Source organism: Dermacentor silvarum, chromosome 10 (genome assembly GCF_013339745.2).
Source record: "Dermacentor silvarum isolate Dsil-2018 chromosome 10, BIME_Dsil_1.4, whole genome shotgun sequence".
Taxonomy (NCBI): domain Eukaryota; kingdom Metazoa; phylum Arthropoda; class Arachnida; order Ixodida; family Ixodidae; genus Dermacentor; species Dermacentor silvarum.
The window spans coordinates 101,761,034-101,783,067 of NC_051163.1; the positions used below are offsets into that span (position 1 = coordinate 101,761,034).

Here is a 22,034-nt window from a genome sequence, read left to right on the forward strand (position 1 = left end):
CAGGGAGAGGCCTTCGTCCTGCAGTGGACATAAATATAGGCTGATGATGATGATGATGACTCTATTAAGAAATAAAATTTAGCTTCAGCTGTAGTTTTGTTGGACTTTCCGGTGTGTAGCCGAAAGCGCCCACTTTCGAAAGGGGGGGGGGGGCAAATGGCATGCTTTGCCCCCCCCCCCCCCACACACACACTTTTGACAGTGGGGGGGCAAGTGCCCTCTCTGCCCCCCCGGTAGATACGCCTATGCATCCTTCTTAGTTCGGTACTGCACTAGCTTGCTCCACTTCACGGCGCGCAGAGCGGTGTACCTCATTCTGAGGGCGTTCGCACCTCCACAGACAAAGGCACACCGACCTTTGGCTGCTTTCTGATTATTTCTTCGGATGCTTTCTGCTCGCGGCTGGAGCCCATGTAATTGGAGGGTTCCGTCAGTGATGGCCTCTCGCGTATCGGTCTCCGCTTCTTCTTATTCATTTTGATCTACCAGCCATTACTCTCTGAAACTTCATTGTCGTCCAACTCTCCGTGGTCCGCCCTGAGAATCCCAGGTGTCCCTGAGTGACCACTTTGTGTTGTCCAGCTGTCATCCTTGTCACGTTTGTCCATCTTTCCGCTGTTCTATGCGGGTGACTGGGACATATGCGACTTGGTATTCTGTACGTGCTGCCCGGTTGTCCGCTGCAGTATCAAATGAGGGCTTACTTTCTGCTCGGCCCCTGACTGCTGTCTTCCGCTCTCGAGGTTGCGAAACCTCGTCTGCAGTCCTTTCATTTGTGCCTGCAGAGCTTCTCATCTGCGGGTATCTTGCTGCAACTGGGATTGGAAGGTCTTAAGTTCTCGGTCCATCGTCTCCCGAATCTCTTTCTTCAACTGAGATTGAATGGCCTTAAGCTGTCGGTTCCTCTCCCCCCGCATCGCCGACAGGCATGCTTCTAAGTTTTGTACTTGCATTGTCCACTCCTCCTCATACTGCCCTAGCTGCCGCGCAGAGTCGTCTCGCAGGACTTTCAGCCGGACGCACTGCTTATATTCATAGTGATCCGCTGCCTGTGCCTCCGCCAGAGACTTGAAGGGTGTGTCGTCGATGTCCATCCACAACTAGCAGCCTGTACATGCCACCCAATTGCGTAGGCAGTGGTGCCATCTATGGGCAGTATACATGCTGGCTAGGGTGCGCGCTCTTTGTTGTATGCCAGGCTTGGCGGCAGTTGCTGGTGGTTGTTTTCGCGCTCGCGCTCTCAGTTTAGTACCACGTGACGTCATCTAAATGGGAAACGGTTCTGCAAGACGTACTGAAGTGATTTAAGTCGGCATGGCCGGAGTTTCTACTGGCGTTGAGGTGGACGGAGCACCGAGCGCGATATGTGCGCGCGTGCTTGAGCCTACAATTAGCCTCTGAGATCAGTTGTGTATCTATGAAAATTCGTTACTGCAGCATTCTCAATCTATTTCTGAGCTGCAGTTTATCAGCAATGAGTAGTTACGAAACATATGATTGACGATCCGAAGAGCGTGGGAACCATCGTGCTTCGAAATAACTCCTGCTGTTTAGCTTGACAAGTGATCAAATTGTGTGTAGGTATAGTCCGCGACTACTTCGTTTGTAGGACAAGGTTTGCGCCCGTCAATAAAATAGTTTTGGTTAATAATAACAGCATGCCGTACAGTGTGAATCACACTTGTCGAGGAGTCGAGTGACCGCGGATGCGGACTGCGCGAGCGTCCGAAGCAGAGATAGTTGCTGATTACATATATGTTGGTTCTGTTTGTTCTATATGCGGCAGACTATGCGAGGCATGCAGCATAACCATGCGAGGTCTTATGGCGGCTTTAGCCAGTGTCTCTCTCTTCTTTCGTGAGAGAGAGAATAAAACATTTATTATTGAAAATTAATAGCCGTTTTGTGGTCGGACCTCCTAGTCCAGAAGATCATTGGCTTTTGCCGCCATCCGGGCTCGGTTGACCAGGGCTTGTTGCTGTTCTGGGTCCGAGCTGGACAGGGTCGCCTCCCACTCGACTGTCGCCGGATTATGATTGGCCGATATTTGCGGATTCTGTTGGCACGCCCAGACCATGTGGTATAACGTGGCCGTCTGGGGACAGAATTTGCATTGCGGATTGTATGTCATAGAATCTATCTTTGATAATACATAAGGATTTGGAAAGGACAATGTTTGTAAGCGTCTCAATGCTACCTGAGTTGCCTTATCCAATTTGGGATCAGGCGGGGGTAAAGTGCGTCTACTCAGCCGGAGGTGTTGCAGGATCTCAGAATATGAAAGAAGGGGCTGAGGATCGTCCTGGTCAGCGAGAAGTTGTGCTGTGGAGGAATTGGCGGAGCCCCGGTGTAGAAGTTCTCGGGCGGAGGCATGAGCAATCTCATTGCCTCGAACTCCCGCGTGCCCTGGTACCCACAACAGCTGTTTCCACTGACCCTCTTGACGATTGGCCGCAGCCTGTTGCAGTATTGAGTGTGCGAGGTGGCCGACTTGACCTCTTGCGAAATTGCGATACGCCGCCTGGGAATCCGTGAGGACAAATGTGGCTCTTGGATTACGCATGGCTAAGGCTATACCGGCCTCTTCCATGGCTGTGATGTCTATTCCGGTGGCCGAGATGCAGTCTACCACCTGTCCCCTGTGTACAACGGTTGCCGTGGAGCGGTTGTGCAGGGGTCCGGCGGCATCTACAAAGAAGGCACCTGCGTGATCCGAATAGTTGTCGTAAGCCTTGGCTCTGGCGGCTCTCCTGTTTTCGTGGTGGACGGGGTGCATATTACGTGGCAACGGGCGAGTCATGATATCCTGCTGCCATTCCGGTGGTAGTGATCGCTTGCTGGCGACCTGAGTGGGTGGATTGATGCCCAGTGCTTCTAGCGTGGTGCGACCTGCTTTGGTGCGTGCGAGGCGAATGACTTGGTTCATGTAATGAGTTTGGAAGAGTTCTGACGCTGTATTATAGATGCCCATTTCAAGGAGCCTGTCATTCATGACCCATGGTGGTAGAGTGAGGGCTTTCCGATATGTAAGTCGTGAAAGAAGAGGATGAGAACCACATTCTTTTAGCTCGGTCTTGTTCGTCCGGTCCTCCTATGACGCACTCACTCGTTTTACGGGAATTGTGCTCTCACAAATAGCCGTCGTATTCTTTTTAGGCGATTCCTTTTGGATATTACTGTGTTGCAGGGAAAAAGGGCAATACCGAAGCACAAAGCTTGTTTGTACCATGCTGGTTTACCAACCGGAGTGACCGCTGTGTTGAACAACGCCATCGGTCTCACATAGGCTATATAATGGAGACATAGCGTTGTCATTTCAGGGCTACTAGACTTGAAATGCGTGAGAAGTATGCGGTGGCTGACGCAAATCTTTTATAACGATTGGCCCTTAGATGTTTTGAGGTTGCATATAGGGTAGCTGTGCACGGGCACTCTTATCTAAGTTTTAGTTCTTACTCCAAGCGATCAGATAATTAGATTTTCTAGTTCAACATGGCAATTCACAGACGCCGCTGATCTTCGTCGAGCAAAAACCGAAACAGCCAAAATAGTTCACAATACATAAACACACCGTGGCTAATGAGACGCATCGAATGTTTGCGCAGCCAAGAGAAATTTCTAGATACTGCAGTTACCGCTGCACCGAAAGGCTACAGAGTTTCTTCGACGACCTCGCATGAACTGATATCTCGAAAATTTCACGGAGAACGAGCTAGAACATCTCCATTCCGCAGCCCGCGACGGAAATACATTCAAGCAGCACCACGCCAACTCGCGCAAGCCTGAAATGAGGAAAGGCTCGCCGCACGCCTTTACCTCCTCGCCCGATGAAAAGGTCTATAAAGAGAGCCGTTTTGTCTTGAAAGCATAAGCAGCCTTTGTATTCTCTCACAGTATTTGTTTCTTGAAGCCGACTGAAGGCAGTAACAAAATAAACAAGACAACGTGCAATGAGACTGTCGTGCTGCCTCATTCACACTGGACTCTATATTTTCTCGACACGTATGGTGGCTGCACGGCCACCAGTATCCGCCATGTTGACACACTGATTGGCTGTCGATAGGTCACGTGTTTTGAAATTTGTACCGGGAAGCGGAAGCTTTGCGAAACGCAATTTTGCGTTTTCATCAAAATGACGATACGTACGTGAAGTTGAGCTGCAAATTTTATCGGATATAATAATTTTTCCTGGTTCTTGGCAGCTATATTGCGACGTTAGTGCTTTAAAGAGAAAGTAAACTGTAGCGTGAACTCTAGACCAACTCGTCAAATACATGCAACTTCTTTCTGTACCTGCATCTGTAGTTTCGACAGAACGCTCATTCATTGCTTTATGAAAACTTACTTGCGGAACCGCATGACGCAGATGAGGCTAACACATGATCTCTCTTTGCACGTTCACCAGGAAAGGAACGCCATGCTCAACTTAGAGGACATGATCAAAGAGTTTCTCACCGGGATTTGCTGAGCGAACAGCCACTTTTGCTCTTTGAGGTGATCAGTAAGGTGTGCATCTGTCATCGTACCTTTGAAATCTGGAGCCGACTGCGTGCAGAATTGCCGCGCGACTGCAGCCGCTAGAGGCACTTTGCGTGTATTCGCGGACTTCTTTCACGCTCGGAAAAACACATTTATGTAGCACGTATTGAGCAACAGAAAGCTGTATCGGGGAGTTTTTCATGTTGCTCTATAATTTTCTCATTGACACTTTGATAATAAGGACAGTACTTCTCGAGTTAGATAATTAATTACAATTGCCTAAGTAAATCTTAGTAAGGAAAACATTACTGGCGGCCACGGTGTAAGAATAAGTAAGAGAGGTGGTGACACTCTCCCCACAACTCGCGCGAAAGCGCCGCCCGTTCGCGTCCAGATTATGTTCGGCTCGGATACAGCTCGGTCGGCGCCATCGTAGAGGGCGCTGCGGTATGTGGTCCCAGCCTCGGCAGCAAGGCGCATATGCTGCCGCTGCTTCGTCTTCCTGCTTGCATGTGCGGCCGCGCTGTTTTGAAGGCACACTTTTTGTTCGCGTGCGTTTCATGAGCTTGTGCTTGGTTATTGTCGCCATGGTCCCTCAACAAAGGTGGCAGCGCCCTTCTGAGGGGCGTTTGAAATGGCTAGAAATTGCTTCGTTCCAAACTGCAATTCTGGATACCGGATTTGTGCGGAGCGTGTGCCTTTATTCAAAGCGCCGTCCGACAGCGGTTGTCTAGAGCAGTGGCGCCGTGCAAATCTGAGGGCAGACCCAACTCTAATGCCTACCGACCATGTCTGCGTCAACCATTTTTCAGAGGATATGATATCGACGGCATATTACGCGGAGCTCGATAAAAAGGGTTCTCACCTTATTTCCAAACTGTCCAAAGAACCTCACACGATCAAATAAACCTCGAAAGCCGCTGCGGAAGAGAGAACCTCCTGTGTGCCACAGCAGTTTGTGCAAATTTTGCTGCATGTACACGATGCATACTGAGTGGCTTAACTATCATGCACCAAGATTTAAAAATATACAAATGTCACGTAGCTGGACAGAACCAAGGTAATGTCTGCCGTCGCTTGGAGATACTCAGATTATTTTTTTGCATTCCGCCTAATTACATTATTATTTTCATAATTGATTAATCAACTTTTCTAATGCTATAATTGGATAAAAAGTGTGAACGAGAGAATTGTACAGCAACATGGAAAACTCCCGATACAGATTTCTGTTGCTCAATACGTGGTATACCACGTATTGAGCAACAGAAAGTATTGTATACTTATGTATACATAAGTGTTTTCCGAGCGTGAAAGAAACCCGCGAATACACGCAAAATTGCCGCGCAACTGGCCGCTCAAGGCACTTTTCGTGTATTCGTGGACTTGTTTCACGCTCGGAAAAACACTTCTACGTAGCGCGTATTGAGCAATAGAAAGCTGTTTCAGGAGTCTTTCATGTTGCTCAACAATTTTCTCATTGAAACTTTTCATTTAATTATAATATTTTAGAAGTTGATTAATTGATTAAGACTACTTATGTAATTAGGCTGAATGTAAAAAATAATCTGAGTATCCAAGGGACGGCAACAACATTACTATGTTCCTGTGCAGCTACGTGACATTTGCATATTTTAAAATCTTTGTGCACCGTGTATAATACTGCTGTTTTCTGTGCAGATGTGTGCCTGATTTTCAAATATTTTCCATCCTGGCTACTGAATTTTTTTTTACAATGCGCGTGCGGTGTATATTACACGCTTGCATGTTTTTATTGAACATTTTTTTTCCATTGTGGGAGTGTATGAGAGCATAAGCATCTGGGATGATTAACCCCTATTAAAATTATCGAGCTGCTTCATGCGCAGTTTTTATTTCGTATTGTGCCTTTGCAAAAAAAAAAATATCTACGGGATTATTGTGGGGTGGGTGTAAGTGCATGCAGGGGCGGATCCAGGTTTTTTCTGAGGGGGGGGGGGTCAGCTTCTGTCAATGATGATGATGATAGTAGCCTTTCTTATTTACCGAAATTTACCGTTTTTCCTGACGATAAACCCGCGTTTTATACGGCTAAAGCAATACCTGTAGCCCTTCGTGGTGGCTCAGTCAGCTCAGGCGTTGAGCACGAGATCGCGGGATCAAATCCCGGCCGCGGCGGCCACATTTCGATGGAGGCGAAATGCAAAAACGCCCGTGTTCTTGCGTTGTAGTGCAGGTTAAAGAACCCCAGGTGGTCAAAATTAATCCGGAGCCTTCCACTACGGCGTGCCTCATAATCAGAACTGGTTTTGGCACGTAAAACCCCAGAAAGAGGAAGAAGACCTGCAGCGAAGCCAGGTATCGGTTTCTCCGAGCTTATAGGAAAAGGACGTTACCCAATACAGCCATGTGCTTGGCGGCTGCGCCTGATAATACAGGGTATTCAAAACTAAGCTTTATGGTTTTCTTAAAGTTAGGCACTGGGAGGCACGCGAAGACCACCTGTGCAAATAAGTTATGTGACTAAGGGTGCACAAAGTGAGATGATAATTATCGCTGTGAGCAGCCCAATTAACTAAAATTAAACAATTATTTTTTGTTGACTGCAGTAAGTGGGTATGTTTGTATTGAAAACTTAGAGACAGTCGAGTTTCTACACAGTATCAGTCGGAAGAGTTATTCTAGCGTGTCCGTGCTCCGAGATATCAGACTCCAAATTTCAATTGTCGTACTGCGCAGAATAATCGAGAATTAAGACGCGACAATTGTCATGAATTCCAGTGAATGATTATGAAGCTCAGTGACCACTTCTGTGGAGGGATGGCGGTGCCATCTTCTCTCTTGAGTCGTGGTGGTGTGTTGACTAGAGGAACGTTCTTGAATACCGGCGTAACGCTCCGCTCCAACGCAGCAACAACTACGCTGGTTGTTTACGATATGCGAATCACCGCGTATGAAGACTCACGACACCACCTACAAGAATAACGATGTGGCGTAGTAGGCGAGAGCGCGAGCCAGCGTCTTCATGTTTTGCTTTCCCACGCGACGTCATCCTTTTACACAAGGCGCGCATCTGCTCCCGTTTCTTTAACCACGCGACGCCATCCTAGGCCCGCGCGCTGGCGTTGGCCGCTGACGTAACGCTCCCCCACTTCGCAGCCGCGGCTCCAGGCTTCGCCCCGCTCCGCGAGAACGCCCACTCAGATAAACAGATCCGGCGGGCTTGAGCCTCCTATGCTTAATGTACGACAATAAAACTGCGAAGTTACAATGAAAAACTTGTAGCGTACGAACGGTACTGTGCTGGTACTGGATATTGTCAACGTGTAACTGTGATCACAATGAGTGCTACAGTTAAAAAAAGTTGCCTATGCGTAGTTCTTAGTTTAGCTGTTAGTTGTATTATTTATATATGAACACTTCAGCAAGAGATCTCTTCGACTAAGCAGGTAGGTCGCGGAACCGATGACAGCCAATGAGGCAACCGTTGACACCCCAAGGGGAAACTAATCAGGCGCGAAGGCGCTCAAGCGGACCTCGGCGTGCTTGGCAAAAGGGACGTCCCCTCATTCATTCGACGCCACCGACGGGACGGGTAAGGCACTGCAGGCGCCAGGAGGTCCAAGGTGTTCATAAGAAAAAATAACTACGGCAACTTCGCGACACCACACTCCTACGGAACACAACTAAGCTTGTGAGCGAGCTAGCTTTACTTCCACATGGCTGATACCACGGGTACTGGCGAAAAATACTTTTGAAGAATGCTGGTGGCCATATTTTTTTTTTTGCGACAAGGCCATCCCCCTGTCAGCGAGGGGGCGATGCAAAAATCTGAGGGGGGGGGGGGGGGGTCAGGACATCCGGACATCCCCCCTGGATCCGCGCCTGAGTGCATGTGTGGACAGGCTGTCAAACACGCATTCATTGTCAAACACGCTTACATTGGCATATTCTCATATGCAATTTAAGAAAAAAGAAAGTCACCTCTCTTTTCTTTTTAAATCTTGCAAGAGCCACTCAGTCCTCAATGGACGAAAGCCAAATGAATAATATACACGGTCTATGTTAAGTGGAATTCTAATAAAAAATCTATTTGCTCAGGTTTTCATCCGTAAACTTAGTGATGCTGTAATCCAAGATAGGACACCTGCCTTCGTCCCGCCTAATAAATTCCCATTTGAAAGAGTTTTTTCATAGCTGATGTGCATACTCATCTTAAGTTCTAGCCATGAACAGCCACTTTGCTCTAGTGCGTTGCATATCGCAAGCTTGCGCCGTTTCATTTCTTAATTTATATCGCGGCCGCACTGAATTCGTGCAACGATGCTTGAACGGTTTTCCGAGTGTGAATGGAAGCAGCGATAAGCATGAAATACAACATTTTCCGGTGCAGTCACTATTTCCTTCTGATCGAGGGGTAGCACATTGGCTAACGCTTTTATTTTTTTATGCTTGGATGAACGGCTAGACCGGACGAAACAAATTGTGCGCGCGAGCGTAACTTGAGTGGGCTTTGAGTGCTGCCTGATCGATCCGTGTTCACGCCATTCACGCCCTGCACAAGGAACCTTCATGTTAGCGAAGCATTAAGCCTGGTATATTTATCCTTTAATCTGAAATAACAAATTTCCTTCGAGATTTTAGTTTTACTCACTCCACTATGAACGAAAATTTAGCGGAAGCAGAGCAATGTCAAGCCGCCGGCGCTGCTAAGCTGGGACCGCTGACCGCGGCGCCATCTATCAGCTCGCAGCAGAGCTACTCGGTGCGCCCGCGCGCTGCCGAACATAATCTGGACGCGCGCGCGCAGTGTCAACACCTAAATGTTCTTACACCGTGCTGGCAGCTACTCCAGTGTACTGGAAACAATACGCACTAGGCTTGCTTCGTATAACGCCGTTCCTATTTTTTAAAATCGTGTTGCATGATTGCTGGGACACCGTGTATATTGTGAATATGTGTATTAACTTTTTATTGCGATAGCAATTATATTGACACTCCAGGCGCGCTTCTGCCCTCACCGTTAGGTTCCGTATAAAGTCCAACGGCGATAAAATCGTCGCCGCGTGCCGTATGCTGTATGTGCGAGTGAAAGCGTGCTAGGGAGAGCCGGCGATCGCGGCTCAATCTCGCGCACACAAGGGAGGTAGGCGGTAAGGAAGTGCGCTTTCTTCCGTCGCGCGCAACTCTCCGGGTGGGGGGGGGTTCTACTCCCGGTGAGCGCGAAAACACACGCACGGCGGACACGCAGATGGCTTTCAAGATACAGCGGCTCGCGCGGGCGCGCGCGGCTGCAGGGGCCGCCCCGGAGTAGAACGCGCCCGCGCGGGCCGCTGTACCTTGAAAGCCATCTGCGTCGAGGACAAAGTCCGCCGAGCTTGCTCACTCCGGAGTGTTGGTAGCGACTTTCCGCGGCCATCGAGCGAGGTGCGTTCATATTTGCTTGTGCGCGCGTGACACCATGCTTGTTCATTGAGTTAGTATGCCTATGTTTACAAGATTGTACGGCCGATGAAACTACTATCCTTTATATCGTAATCATCAGCCTACATAATTTCACTATAACTCCTTTTTCCTCATGCAGCAACTCTTTTAAATATTCCTTTTTTCCGCGCACAATAGTGGACTGGAATCAGCTAAAAAATGGCACAGTTTCGCCCTAAGGGCGAAGCAATGAATGCGATAGCAACACAGCAATGTCATACGAAGTAAGGTGAGCGGCTTTGGTAGCAATATGAATTGTAGTAAACATGAGCTGATTAAGTAAGCAGGTGTGCTGCGACGTAAGTAGACCGACATGAAGAGAGACTCGATGACCACGAGAAGGCGCGTGTGAAACGGTGGTGTTGATGAGAAGCGCTGCCCGTGGGCAGCGCGTGCGAAGGGACACACCTGTAGCGCTGCACTGCCGATCGGGGCAGCATTGCATGTGTAGCGTGCGTTGGAAAATGTGGCCCGACTATTACTAACTGTGGTGTGAGCGCGCACAAACAAACATGAATATATCACACTGAATGACTGCAGACAATGACTGTCAAAACGCTGGCAGCAAGCGCATATACGCCGCAGCGGGCGAAGGTACGTGCGGTCTATCGCTTCAACGGAAACTGAGCGGCGAATGCACAGCGCATAAAGGTCAGAGCCGTGTGGAGATAAGAGACGGTGCGAGCGAGCGACGAGCGCGGTTGTTGGCAGAGTAGAAATGCGCCCCCCCCCCCCCCCCCGCTCCCTCCGGCGCTCGCTTCCCGCTTCCTTGCTTGCGCGTGGAAGATTGAGTGCGTTCGTTTTCCGTGACAGCGTGCGTCCCCGCACGCTTCCGCTCGGGCATACGGCGCGCGGCGAAGAAATATTTTATCTATACGGAACCTCACGGCGACGGCGACGGCAGAAATCCGGTGGAAGTGTCCATATAATTGCTATCGCAATAAAATGACGTCGTCTCTGCGCCAACATTAACTTCTTTCTTATCATGTTTACAGTTACATTATTTTGTTTGTACCATGTTTGCAGTGACAGTGTTTTACTTCTTTAGTGTAACGTTGCGTGAGCCCAGCCTGCATGCTTTGTATTTATTCAAATAACAGTTTTTTTATTAACCTGTGCAGTTTCTGTACATAACAATGTATTCATGATGTTTGTACCACCCTGCTAAAATCACCGCATGGTGATTGCGGTATTTATAAAATAAAATATTTATGTCCACTGTAGGAAGGCCTCTCTCTGAGATCTCCAATTACCCCTGTCTTGCGCTAGCTGATTCCAACTTGCGCCTGCAAATTTCCTAACTTCATCATCCCACCTAGTTTTCTGTCGTCCCCGATTGTGCTTCCTTTCTCTTGGTATCCATTCTGTAAATCTAATGGTCCCCCGGTTATCCATCCTACGCATTACATGGCCTGCCCAGCTTCATTTTTTCCTATTAATGCCCACTAAAATATCGGCTACCCCCTTTTGCTCTCTGATCCACACCACTCTCTTCCTGTATAGCTGCATTACTTCCTATAGCTGTCCACTCATCTGCTATTGCAATCGATGCTTCGCCTTTCGGGCGAAACTGGGACTTCTTTCATTCCGTGCACACCACCCTGATGAAACGGCTCTGTTTTCATGCAATGCTGCATTCAATGCAGACCCCAAGAGCAGGGGACTTAATGTGTGCATGCATTTAGCGTGCTTATGTTTGTGTGATTCCTGTTAGATTGCTTACCCTCTTTCTTGTACACTGAATCTGCAGCTGAGCCTAATAAGATGGAAATAATAAATATGCCATTGATTTGCTTGTGTTTCATGCTATATTATAATCATGTATAGTTGTTGTTTGCACGCGCTTTTAAAAAGAACTTGCAGGATGGGTACTTTTGTGAATAAAAGTGTGCAAATCTGGAGAGTAATAAATGTGACTTGCCGAAAATTCAGCTTCAGATATTTCTTGTTTTTTCTTGTGCGTGTGTACATTTTCTAAAATTACCAGATGAAGCACGCCCATAATTTGTGTTTATATGAGCTATTAAAGAGCAATTAGATGCAGTAGCCCTATAGGATAAATGTACTACTGAGTAAAAGATTCACGGCAATAAAATATTCCATGCATACTATGAATGTGACATCTCACGATTTTTTTAACAAAAAAAATGTCACAGTTTCGCCCTAAGGGCGAAGCAATGAATGCGATAGCAACACAGCAATGTCATACGAAGTAAGGTGAGCGGCTTTGGTAGCAATATGAATTGTAGTAAACATGAGCTGATTAAGTAAGCAGGTGTGCTGCGGCGTAAGTAGACCGACATGAAGAGAGACTCGACGACCACGAGAAGGCGCGTGTGAAACGGTGGTGTTGATGAGAAGCGCTGCCCGTGGGCAGCGCGTGCGAAGGGACACACCTGTAGCGCTGCACTGCCGATCCGGGCAGCATTGCATGTGTAGCGTGCGTTGGAAAATGTGGCCCGACTATTACTTACTGTCGTGTGAGTGCGCACAAACAAACATGAATAGATCACACTGAATGACTGCAGACAACGACTGTCAAAACGCTGGCAGCAAGCGCATATACGCCGCATCGGGCGAAGTTACGTGCGGTCTATCGCTTCAACGGAAACTGAGCGGCGAATGCACAGCGCATAAAGGTCAGAGCCGTGTGGAGATAAGAGACGGTGCGAGCGAGCGACGAGCGCGGTTGTTGGCAGAGTAGAAATGCGCCCCCCCCCCCCCCCCCCCCGCTCCCTCCGGCGCTCGCTTCCCGCTTCCTTGCTTGCGCGTAGAAGATTGAGTGCGTTCGCTCTCCGTGACAGCGTGCGTCCCGGCACGCTTCCGCTCGGGCATACGGCGCGCGGCGAAGAAAGATTTTATCTATACGGAACCTCACGGCGACGGCGACGACGACGGCGGCGGCGACGGCAGAAATCCGGTGGAAGTGTCCATATAATTGCTATCGCAATAATAAAATATAGAAAGCACAATATGTTTTTTTTTATTACAACAAGAAAAAAAAGCTATGTAAAAATGCCACTGTTTCCTCCCCTGTACTGTCTGTGTCTCAGCCTCCTCACAAAGAAAATACTTCCGGAGTCACTGCATGCATACACGTCATATGGATGGTCGATTATTTTTTTATTCGATTAACGCGTAATTATTCATCACTTCAGCCTTTAATTGATTAATCGCTTTCGATGCAGGGTCTTTCATCGATTAATCGAAATCTTTGCCGGGCACCTTAAAAAGGTTGAAACACAGTTATCAACTTTTCTAGAACCCAATTTTAATGTTTGAGAGGTGGAATCAAGCTAGAAATACAAGTGTATGAAGTTTAATCTTGAATTTGTTAGACTAAATAGAGTTTGCACTAGTGGCCTTTGAAAATATAAACACTATATGTTATAAAATGGCACTTACAGCAGCATTAAACAAGATAAATAGTACTAGTGAATTCCTGTACAATACAGTTAAACAAGAAATAAGAAAAATGGCAGAAGTGAAAGTTGAAGTCCAACTAAGATATGCAAGGATTTGCAATATGCACAGGGGAAAAGATAATTAGCGAAGTGAGGCGGAAGTCAACACATCTGAAACTGGATATCAGAGGCCATCTAATTCGTCGTGCAACTATAGTGTTCGTTTCCTGGGCGTCACCATAGACAGCAAGCTACTGTAGCGACGCGTGGTTGAAAGTGTTGTGGCTGCATCAGCGCAAAGAGTCAACGCATATCGTCGCTTGGCAGGTGTACGATGTCCATGCTTACACTCAACGCCGCACTGATAACAAGCCGCATTCTCTGTCAGCTGCCGCTCATATCACCATCACCGAGTCAATTCGAGCGCTTGGAGGCAGTATACAGAAAGGGATATCGCTTATTTGCGATAGTAGTTCCTCGGACCGCTTCAAACAAGGTTACAATGAAGCAGTCTCTCCCACTCCGCGTTTTCGTATCTCGGGCCTTGTTCACGCCGCTATTAAGGCTGGGCGAGGCCCCCATAGGCACGGCGCATCCCCGGCGGCTAAGAACAAGAACTCGCTCCCATTTCCATGTGGCGCTGAACACCTTCCGATTTTTAGGATTGGAATGGCATAAACGAAGTAGTCTCGACCCGCCATGGTCTTTTTCGGACCCGGCTACCGGCGAAACGCACCATTTCAACTGTCGAAGCTAACTTCCTTGTACTGGACCACTTGAGCACAGCGCATCAAAGCTACCTATAAGCGTACACAGACGGGTCGGTGTGTGCCCAAACAGATAGCGGTAATCTGCGTCCCTCCCTTGATGTATCTTGGTCTGGCCGCCTAGATCGCTTAGTTTCATCTGCAGCAGTACAAAGCGCCGCAATTACCGCGGCCTTGCGAAAACTACCGGCCTATTCTGCACAAGATATCGAGGTGCTGACGGACTCAAGTCAGGATTACAACGATTACACTTTGGCCTACCTCGAGAGAAGTTTACAAAGCAACCTCCAGCACTGATCAAATATCTAATGAGCAAGTAATTTAACGTCAAATTTAATGGATCCCATCCCACGTAGGAATTGACGGAAACGAAAATGGTGACGCTCTTGCACTCCTCCGCTGATATGTGTCCGAAAAGTGAGAGCGCAAGCATGTTTCAGAACTCTAAGGATGCAATCAGTAATCACTTCAGGGCGATCCACAAGACTCCACAGCAAACCTGTTCTTCTTTCTGGGGTTTTACGTGCCAAAATCAGTTCTGATTATGAGTGACGCCATAGTGGAGGGCTCCGGATTAATTTTGACCACCTAGGGTTCTTTAACGTGCACTACAACGCAAGCACACGGGCGTTTTTGCAGTTCGCCTCCATCAGAATGCGGCCGCCGCGGCCGGGATTCGATCCCGCAATCTCGTGCTCAGCAGCGCAACGCCTTAGCTGACTGAGCCACCCCGGCGGGTACAGCAAACCTGTGTGATCCATGGACTTACTTGCGAGGAAGCGACGCTGATGTACCGAATCATAACTGACTCCGCGTGTACCCCGGCTTGGTCATTCAAGACTGGACGTTGCGCTTTCCTGCTCTGTACCTTCTGTGGTGATATCAACGACATTAAACATTTCATTTCGCAATGCCCAGAGTTCGACACAGAAAGATACGCGATGGTCGACAGCCTGCAAAAGAATGGTCTTTCGCAAAGGGGCTTTGAAAAAGTCGTTATCCCCGGAGGGCCCGCGGCAATCAGGAAGAGAGTGCAACGAGTGCTGATTGTCTTCCTGTGAGGCACAGGGCTCATTGACACTTGGTGACACACCCCTGATCTCAACTCATAGGAGGCTCGGGCGGAACAATTGCCTCCTATGTATGCCAGGCTAACCCCGCCCGCTGAAGCACCACCCCCACCCCCAACACCATGGTTTAGAATTTTAAGCAACGTGCTCTTTTCTACAGGGCGAAGAAATGCCGATTGGCAGGGATGTTCGGGTGAAACAAACACCTTCTTTGAATGGCCACAGAGCCAGCAAGCGAGAATAGGTCTGGGTGAAGAGAGGGGAAGCAATCGGCTCGGCATCACTCGGGGCTCGGAAAAACAGTCGACAGTCGCTCTACCACAGCCGCACACTCACTGCTAGTGCTCCGCCATTCTAGTACTATTTCAAAATTTTCGCGCAACTCCTGTAAAGCTTTCTGAAACGATTAATCAAACATGTGTAATCGATTAAGTCAATTAAATGAAACGTGCACATCGATGAAGATTAATCGTTTTGCAGGATACTTTTATTAGATTAATTGGTTAATCGTTCATCGATATTACCAACCCTAACACGTCATAACATGTCATGTAGGTAAGGAATGCATGTAATATTCTCGTCATGTCATGCTATGGATGCCATGCATGAAAGGAAAACGATGGCATCCCGACAGCGTAAGAGACTAGATCATGACATTTATCTTGTGAATATCACTTCATGCCATGCAGTCATGTCAGGCACGCATGTCACACATATCCCGATTAAATCCAGTTAAATGTGATTTATGTAAAGAAACGACCACGAATCCATCACGACTGCATAACAGGCTAGGTAGATGGATAGCTAGCTAGCTAGCTAGGTATAGATAGATAGATAGATAGATAGATAGATAGATAGATAGATAGATAGATAGATAGATAGATAGTCTCAACGGGCCTAAAGTAGGCAAAGAATGCTTCATACTATGGCGGCAGATAAATATAGCTTATTACTGCGTGGAGTAGAGGTAGAACACCCGACTTCAAATCTGAAGGTCTTAAGTTCGAATCCTGCTCCATTCCACTACATCTTCAGGCATGGAGTAGTGCCTGACACCGGCAAAGAAAAAAAATACATATTGCCGAGAGCTAGTGGGGCTATACTAGTTCAGGTGCAACCAAACTAGGCAGGCCCACTAAGCTTCATCAAAGTCACTCCCTCACCAGAACAGGAATTGGCCTCCCTGGTGCAGTATTCGGCCACTACCTCCCTGATGACAATTAACCCATGGCCCTCAGTCCCCAGTGGCTGCGGAGCACCTGACCAAGGCGGCGGTCAGACCTGCGACGTGGCAGAGGGTGCTAAGAATCTCTGGGTCCGGACAGGCCGCCAATGGAAACTGAACCTGGCAACGTTCAACACGCGCACCCTCTCGAGTGAGGCTAGCTTAGCAGGACTATTTGAGGAATTATCAGGCATTGCCTGGGATATTATTGGCCTTAGTGAAGTTAGAAGAAAAGGTGAAGCTTACACAGTGCTGACCAACGGCCACGTCCTCTACTACAGAGGTCTTCCAGATAAGAGAGAATCCGAGGTAGCATTTCTAGTCCATAACAACATAGCGGGCAACATTGATGAATTTTACAGCATTAGTGAGAGGGTAGCAGTCGTCATAATAAAGCTGAATAGGAGGTACAAAATGAAGGTAGTACAAGCCTACGCCCCAACTTCCAGTCACGATGATGAAGAGATAGAACAGTTTTATGAAGATGTGGAATTAGCAATGAGTAAGGTGTAAACTCAGTATACTGTAGTCATGGGCGACTTCAATGCAAAAGTGGGCAAAAAGCAGGTTGGCGAGCAAGCAATTGGAAACTACGGCATCGATTCTAGGAATGCAAGAGGAGAGATGTTGGTGGAATTCGCGGAAAGGAATAGGCTCCGAATAATGAATACATTCTTCAGGAAGCGCAACAACAGGAAGTGGACCTGGAAAAGCCCTAATGGAGAAACAAGGAATGAAATAGATCTCATACTCTCTGCCGATCCAAGCATTGTGCAGAATGTAGGAGTGTTAGGTAAGGTAAAGTGCAGTGACCATAGGTTAGTGAGGTCTAGGATTTCTCTCAATTTGAAGAGAGAAAGAGTGAAATTAGTCGAGAGGAAACAGGCCAACCTAGACGCAGTAAGGGTGAAAGCAGACCAATTCAGGCTGGTGCTCGCAAACAAATATGCAGCTTTAGAACAGGAAGATGAAGATAACATAGAGCTAATGAATGAATTCGTAACTAGGGTGATCTCAGAAGCAGCAATTGAAGTGGGAGGTAAGGCACCAAAGCAACCTGTAGGGAAGCTCTCCCAAGAAACAAAGGACCTAATAAAGAAACGACAAAACATGAAAGTGTCCAACTCAAGAGATCAGATAGAATTCGCTGAACTGTCAAAACTGATCAACAAGAAGAAAGTAAGGGATATTCGAAATTATAACTTGGAAAAAATTGAGGAAGCCGTAAAATATGGACGCAGCATGAAATCAGTAAGAAGAAAACTAGGCATAGGACAAGACAAGATGTATGCACTGAAAGATAAGCATGGTAATATCATCAGCAATTTCGATGACATAGTAGAAGCAGCAGAAAAATTCTATACTGACCTGTACAGTAGCCAAAACAGCCAAGCTACTTTCATTCGAAATAGTGATGAACCGGATACAGAAGCTCCTTCTATAACTAGCGATGAAGTTAGAAGGGCCTTGAAAGACATGACCAGGGGAAAAGCGCCTGGAGAAGATGGAATAACAGTACATTTAATCAAAGATGGAGGAGATATCATGCTTGAAAAGCTTGCGGCCCTTTATACGCAATGCCTCACAACTTCAAGTGTACCAGAGAGCTGGAAGAACGCCAACATTATACTTATCCATAAGAAGGGAGATGTTAAAGAATTGAAGAATTACAGACCCATTAGCTTGCTTTCAGTATTGTATAAAATATTCACCAAGATAATTTCCAATAGAATCAGGACAACACTTGACTTCAGTCAACAAAGAGAACAGGCTGGCTTCCGGAAAGGATATTCTACAATGGACCATATCCATGCCATCAATCAGGTAATCGAGAAATCTGCGGAGTACAATCAACCCCTCTATATGGCTTTCATAGATTATGAAAAGGCATTCGATTCAGTAGAGATACCAGCAGTCATAGGGGCATTACGGAATCAAGGAGTAGAGGATGCATACGTGAATATCTTAGCAAATATCTACAAGGATTCCACAGCTACCTTGGTTCTCCACAAGAAAAGTAGAAAGATACCTATCAAGAAAGGGGTCAGGCAAGGCGACACAATCTCTCCAATGCTATTCACTGCATGCTTAGAAGAAGTATTCAAGCTCTTAGACTGGGAAGGATTAGGAGTGAGGATCGACGGCGAATATCTCAGCAACCTTCGGTTTGCAGATGACATTGTCCTATTGAGCAACAATGGAGAGGAATTACAAAAAAATGATTGAGGACCTTCATCGAGAAAGTGCAAGAATTGGGTTGAAGATGAATATGCAGAAGACAAAGATAATGTTCAATAGCCTGGCAAGGGAACAAGAATTCAGGATCGCCAGTCAGCCTCTAGAGTCTGTGAAGGAATATGTTTACCTAGGTCAATTACTCACAGGGGACCCTGATCAGGAGAAAGAAATTTACAGAAGAATAAAATTGGGTTGGAGTGCAAACGGCAGGCATTGTTAAATCCTGACTGGGAGCTTACCACTGTCGTTGAAAAGAAAAGTGTACAATCATTGCATTCTACCGGTGCTAACATATGGGGCAGAAACTTGGAGGTTAACAAAGAAGCTCGAGAACAAGTTAAGGACCGCACAAAGAGCGATGGAACGAAAAATCTTAGGAGTAACGTTAAGAGACAGGAAGAGAGCGGTGTGGATCAGAGAACAAACGGGGGTAGACGATATTCTAGTTGACATTAAGCGGAAGAAATGGAGCTGGGCAGGCCATGCAATGCGTAGGATGGATAACCGGTGGACCATTAGGGTTACAGAATGGATACCAAGAGAAGGGAAGCGCAGTCGAGGACGGCAGAAAGTCAGGTGGGATGATGAGGTTAGGAAATTCGCAGGCGCAAGTTGGAATACGCTAGCGCAAGACAGGGGTAATTGGAGATCGCAGGGAGAGGCCTTCGTCCTGCAGTGGACATAAATATAGGCTGATGATGATGATGACTGCGTAATCATTCTTTGGTGAGTACCCCAGCTAAATCTGTCCGTCACGCCAAAAGTGTAATGCCTTGTATCCGCACTAAAACCCGTAATTTGCACCGGGAACGTGGCCTAGATAAATTTGTTTTCGTATATCTTTTCTTGTGCTGCACCGGTTGCCTAATTTGCGAAGTTTACATAATTAATCGTTATAATGGTGTAAAAGTAGATGTTTGGTAGCTTTATAATCGACAAGGAACAATGGAAACAAAACAAAATAGAATTGCTGAGAGATAAACCTTATGATTAGGTTTATGCATGCCCATAGGGATACATAGGGCTCCATAGAAAATGGATGGGGAAGCCTATACTAGAGGTGGGCCAACTTGAAATTTGGGGTATGCTTACACATACTTAAACAACAGTGGAGTCTCTGCATACTTTCTTTCGGAATATTTATCCGCTGTTGAGTAGTGCAGCTCAGACAGCAAAGCGCCGTCTTCGTCTGTAGTATTTTAGTACCTAGGCAAAAGCACATTTAGGACCAAGATTCCCCAGCAATATATATACAGATTTTTCTGACCGTGCGGACTTTCCTGCAAAGAACCACTCTTCAGGCGTATAGACGCTGTTCCAAGTTCGGCTCCTGCGCGCGCGATGGGAGGCTTTACCGCCTATAGCGTTGGAAGAAAATGGCGGAAATATGCAACTCTGCTCCCGCTGGGAGCATATAAGGGGACACTAACGTTCGGTAGCATCGCCTGGCCGCGCTCCGATATGCAACGTAGACAGAAGATCTTTCTTCTTTTTTTCTTCTTCTTTCTGGGGTTTTTCGTGCCAAAACCAGTTCTGATTATGAGGCACGCCGTAGCGGAGGGCTCCGGATTAATTTTGACCACCTGGGGTTCTTTAACGTGCACTACAACGCAAGCACGCGGGCGTTTTTGCATTTAGACAGAAGATAAGTTGGCGCTCCTGGCGGAAGAAAACAAGAGGTTTGAAAGTTTTTTGTCATTGTATTTTTAGTCACAATACTGCGTGATTGATTTGTCAGTCTGGAGATTAGTTTACGAGTAGATTGATGACAATATAAATTTTTGTTCATATTATACTGAAAGGATGTTGGCTCCAAATGAGCATCTAGGTTGTAAATGACGCCGTAGGAGAAAACATCAAATCTTTATTTACCAAACGTAGTGTTTTATCAGTTTGAGAGCTAAATAAATTCAGTTATCTGCAGTATCGCAGATTTTCGCTGCTCATCAGTTAAGAGGGAGAGAATAAACTTTATGCAAAACAGCACACAAGCGTAGGTAGCTGCTACGCTCTGCAGTGGGTGGTCCTCTCAATCCAGGAGTCCATCGACCTTCGCTGCCCTTCTCGCTCGGTTGACCAGGTTGAGCTGCTCCGTCTAGACGGAGCTGGACAGCGCTGCCTCCCATTGCCGTGTGGTGGGGTGTGTTTCGGGTGTGAGCTGTGGTACATTTGCTGGGCTAAGCGAAGTCGCCTTCATGAGCTGGCGCATTCCTTCATATATTAAAGACACATTAAGATTAACTTCTTTGGTTTTTGGACCTCATTATAATTACAAAGCCTCTCTATAACGTCGATTCTTTTCGATCCCATTCCGATTTATTTTTCAAAAAAGAATTGCAACACCTGCTAGCTATACCAAACAAAAAAAATAAAAATAAAACAAAAGCCCATCTCACTATTTATTTATTGCTTCCTAGCACTAAATTGTGTTTTTATTTTGGTACTCGTCGAGTTATTTGTACAATTACTTCATAAGCCTGAAATATTAATCTGGGGTTTTCAATCACTTGCTCTATTTTGCGCTTCAGTATCGTTTACATCGACGGAGACGATGCTTTCGGCCGCAAGTGACATGGCGCAGTCGTGGCCGAGTGGTTAAGGCGATGGACTCGAAATCCATTGGGGTTTCCCCGCACAGGTTCGAATCCTGTCGACTGCGGTAATTTTTTCTTTATTTTTGTTTTACCAGGCGCAGTGGGGTACGCATAAATCGAACTGCTTCATAGCAGAAAAGGTATTCCCTAAAACAAACGTTCTGAATAATTGTGCTGGCTTACAAAACTGCCTGTCAAGCGACATTAAAAAAAATCACCGGTTATTATGATACTCCCTAATGCGAAATTTGAGTGCAGCTCTTTAGGCAAAGAATTTGAAAGGGACGTGCACACCTGTGCAGTTACAGACCACTCTTTATTTTTCCCACATACTCTTTCTTCAAAGAAAGAACTCGCACCCCTGGATTCTGGCATCGGAAGCGCTGAGCCTCTGCTCGGGCAGCTCGTTTAGCAGGAACGTTAGACGAAGCATTTTCACCGGTTGCGTTGCTCATTGTTCAGAAAGGAAGTGGGAACATGGTAACGCGTAGCTCGCGCGGCGCTGATTCTCTAGCGGCGGCGGCGCAGGCGAAGTAGCGCATGCGCAGTGGGTCCGAAGCCCACGCCAGCATTTTGTTTCCATATATTGTATCGGTGAACGCGCTCGTCGCATGCCTTAATAATGACGTCATCGGCGACCGGGTGACGGGGAACTAAAGTCACTGGAACATGGAAAGTACCGCATCCATTTTCTCTTCGCCGCCGCGCTGCCGATTGGTCAGTTGCAGTCAGGTGATCACTTTCCGCCATAGATGGTCGACGCCACGCCGGAGCGGACAAGCAGACAAAGGCATCGC

At 47.0% G+C, this 22,034-nt stretch overlaps 1 non-coding gene across 1 annotated transcript; it reads left to right on the forward strand.

Annotated features, from left to right (window-relative positions):
• Positions 1–21,220: 21,220 nt before the first annotated feature.
• Positions 21,221–21,302, forward strand: Trnas-cga (transfer RNA serine (anticodon CGA)). The gene has a single exon. It is a non-coding gene; the product is annotated as a tRNA-Ser (tRNA).
• The last annotated feature ends 732 nt before the right edge of the window (positions 21,303–22,034 follow it).